Here is a 4,188-nt window from a genome sequence, read left to right as displayed (position 1 = left end):
GCTGCGCGGCATTTGTGCACCGCCGCCGTCAGTTTCAGCCAGTTTGCCGTGGCATACGGAGCTCCATCGCAGTCTTTAACACTGGTAGCATGCTGCGACAGCGTGGACGTGAACCGTATGTGCAGTTGACGGACTTTGAGCGAGGGCGTATAGTGGGCATGCGGGAGGCCGGGTGGACGTACCGCCGAATTGCTCAACACGTGGGGCGTGAGGTCTCCACAGTACATCGATGTTGTCGCCAGTGGTCGGCGGAAGGTGCACGTGCCCGTCGACCTGGGACCGGACCGCAGCGACGCACGGATGCACGCCAAGACCGTAGGATCCTACGCAGTGCCGTAGGGGACCGCACCGCCACTTCCCAGCAAATTAGGGACACTGTTGCTCCTGGGGTATCGGCGAGGACCATTCGCAACCGTCTCCATGAAGCTGGGCTACGGTCCCGCACACCGTTAGGCCGTCTTCCGCTCACGCCCCAACATCGTGCAGCCCGCCTCCACTGGTGTCGCGACAGGCGTGAATGGAGGGACGAATGGAGACGTGTCGTCTTCAGCGATGAGAGTCGCTTCTGCCTTGGTGCCAATGATGGTCGTATGCGTGTTTGGCGCCGTGCAGGTGAGCGCCACAATCAGGACTGCATACGAGCGAGGCACACAGGGCCAACACCCGGCATCATGGTGTGGGGAGCGATCTCCTACACTGGCCGTACACCACTGGTGATCGTCGAGGGGACACTGAATAGTGCACGGTACATCCAAACCGTCATCGAACCCATCGTTCTACCATTCCTAGACCGGCAAGGGAACTTGCTGTTCCAACAGGACAATGCACGTCCGCATGTATCCCGTGCCACCCAACGTGCTCTAGAAGGTGTAAGTCAACTACCCTGGCCAGCAAGATCTCCGGATCTGTCCCCCATTGAGCATGTTTGGGACTGGATGAAGCGTCGTCTCACGCGGTCTGCACGTCCAGCACGAACGCTGGTCCAACTGAGGCGCCAGGTGGAAATGGCATGGCAAGCCGTTCCACAGGACTACATCCAGCATCTCTACGATCGTCTCCATGGGAGAATAGCAGCCTGCATTGCTGCGAAAGGTGGATATACACTGTACTAGTGCCGACATTGTGCATGCTCTGTTGGCTGTGTCTATGTGCCTGTGGTTCTGTCAGTGTGATCATGTGATGTATCTGACCCCAGGAATGTGTCAATAAAGTTTCCCCTTCCTGGGACAATGAATTCACGGTGTTCTTATTTCAATTTCCAGGAGTGTATATTGTGAATAGCAACGGTCCTACGACACTCCCCTGCGGCACACCTGAATTCACTCTTACTTGGAAAGACTTCTCTCTATTGAGAATGACATTCTGCGTTCTGTTACCTAGGGACGCTCAATCCAATCACACAATTAGTATGATAGTCCATATGCTCTTACTTTGTTCATTAAACGACTGTGAGGAACTGTATCAAACGCCTTGCGGATCTCAAGAAACATGGCATCTATTTTGGAACCCGTGTCTATGACCCTCTGAGTCTCGTGGACGAATAGCGCGAGCTAGGTTTCACACGATTGTCTTTTTTCGAAACCCAGGCTGATTCCTACAGAGTAATTTCTAGTCTCCAGAAAACTCATGATACTCGAACATAATACGTGTTCCAAAATTCTACAACTGATTGACGTTAGAGATATAGGTCTATAGTTCTGCACATCTGTTCGACGTCCCTTCCTGAAAATGGGGATGACCTGTGCCCTTTTCCAATCTTTTGGAACTCTACGCTCTTCTAAAGACCTACGGTACACCGCTGCAAGAAGGAGGGCAAGTTCCTTCGCGTACTCTGTGTAAAATCGAACTGGTATCCTATCAGGTCGACTGGTGGATGTATTCTAATATCTGTCTTCCTCTACAGTTTTCACCTTGTACTGCTCCCTCTGATACCATGGAGGTTACTCCCTGATGTTTAAACTGATGTCCTATCATCTTGTCTCTCCTTCTTGTGTTTTCCGCACACTCCTTACCTCGCCGATTCTGCGGAGAACGTACCTTATCAGTTCGCCTAATTTTCAAGATTCTTCTGTGTCACCACATCTCAAACGCTTCAATTCTCTTCTTACTACAGTCCACATTTCACTATTTTACAACGTTCAGAAATTTGTTTCTCAAATTAGAACCTGTGCTCGACACTAACAGACTTCTCTTGGCAAGGAATGATATTTTTGCCTGTACTTGTCTGCTTTTTATGTCCTCCTTGCTTCGTCCATCATGGGTTATTTGCTTCCTAGGTAGCATATTTCCTTAACATCATTTACTCCAGCATCTCCAATTTTGATGTTAAGTTTCTCACTGTTCTCATTTCTGCTACTTCTCATTACTTTTGTCTTTCTTCTATTTACAATTCTTCTTCATTTTTACTGAGGATAGCAAGGTAACCAGCCAATCTTATCGTTAATACCCTTGCACCTTGAATTTTAATCCCACTCTTGAACCTTTCTTTTATTTCCGTCATTCCTTCTTCGGTGTATAGATTGAACAGTAGGGCGAAACATTCATCCCCGCCTTACACCCTGTTTAATCCGAGCACTTAGTTTTTGGTATTTCAGGCTTATTGTTCCCTTTTGGTACTTGTACATCTTGTATAATACTCGTCTTCTAGTGTAGCATGCTCCTATTTTGCTCAGAATTTTGAACGTCTTACCCCATTTCACACTGTCGAATGTTTTTTACGGGTGGACAAATCCTATGAACGTATCCTGCTTTTTATTCAGCCTTGCTTCCACTATCAGCCGCAACGTAGGACTCTATCTCTGGTGCCTTTACCTTTCGTAAAGCCAAACTGATCGTCATCTAACGGATAATCAGTTTTCTTTTCCGTTGGTCTGTGTATTATCTTTTGTGAGCAACTTGGATGCATGAGCAGTTACTCGCATTTACCTGCCTTCGCTGTCTTCGTACTATATGGATGATATTTTGTCCGATAGATGAACGTTAGTTGTTTAATCGTCATTTTCAATACTGCATTTTACGTCTTCTATATTTCAATTATTTCGCGAGCTAGTTACTGCAGAATTGATGAAAAGATGATTTTGTACCCAGTATCGACTAAAAACACTGTATCTTTTGAGGTATCGTCTGTGAGTTTGAAATAAGCAGACTTGGTTCATTTCCGTAGGTAGCGGAAAATGTGAGTGCAGAGCGCTCCCGAGCACACCGAAAAACAGTTTTAGAATACACATCTCTGTTGTGGAGTGCAGCGACCAAGAGTTGAAAGCGACTTGTCCCTGGGTTGCAGCTTGATGGTGATGATGGTAATGATGATGATTTATGGCTGAGGGCGCTAAACAGCAAGGTCGTCAGTGCCCTACATCTTGATGAGATGGTTCTGTTTCTGGCTTTATCAGAAGGGATATCATATCTGCAAAGTTATTCCGTTAATCATTCGTGAGGCACTAACATTTCATGGTTAAATTTTCACTGAGCCATGATGCGAAATTGTTATGAGCAGTACAAGTGTAGTTAAGTTCGACGTGTCGTTACTTATTTGTTGTGTGTTTATAACGTCGGTAGCTACGAAGCTAGGTATAGAACCTGGTTTCGGTCATTTACACCGAAGAGTAGTATAATTAACACCATCACTCTTCCTGAGAGATTAGCTTATTAAACTCCTCCCGAACAGGCCATGAAGGCCCAAAGGTACCGACCGGCCGCCGTGTCATCTTCAGACCACAGGCGTCACTGGATGCGGATATGGAGGGGCATGTGGTCAGCACACCGCTCTCCGAGACCGGAGTCGCTACTTCTCTATCAAGTAGCTCCTCAGTTTGCCTCACAAGGGCTGAGTGCACCCCGCCTCCCAACAGCGCTCGGCAGACCGCATGGTCACCCATCCAAGTGCTAGCCCAGTCCGACAGCGCTTAACTTTGGTGATCTGACGGGAACAGGTGTTACCGCTGCGGCAAGGCCGTTGGCCCATCTTATTAAATGCTTTGTTTTTTGGGTGGAAACTTCGTTTAGATTATGAGTACGTATTTCCATTAGTCCAGCACGTGGCGCTTTGCGCACTCTGGGATCATGTATTAGTTTTTTCATTTGATTTAACAATTTAGTTATATGCAGTGTTACAAAAACATTCCTCCTTTACTTTGCCTTTCCTAGTAGTTCATTTGATACTTACTTGCATTAACGAGACTCATAATG

At 47.1% G+C, this 4,188-nt stretch overlaps 1 pseudogene; it reads right to left on the bottom strand.

Moving 5' to 3' along the window:
* Positions 1-3,842: 3,842 nt before the first annotated feature.
* On the bottom strand, positions 3,843-3,960 carry LOC126203609 (5S ribosomal RNA; annotated as a pseudogene).
* Between the last annotated feature and the right edge of the window lie 228 nt (positions 3,961-4,188).

The sequence above is a fragment of the Schistocerca nitens genome, chromosome 1, assembly GCF_023898315.1.
Source record: "Schistocerca nitens isolate TAMUIC-IGC-003100 chromosome 1, iqSchNite1.1, whole genome shotgun sequence".
NCBI classification, from domain to species: Eukaryota; Metazoa; Arthropoda; class Insecta; order Orthoptera; family Acrididae; genus Schistocerca; species Schistocerca nitens.
The sequence above is the reverse complement of the archived record's forward strand: the minus strand, read 5'-3'. Positions and strand labels throughout refer to the sequence as shown.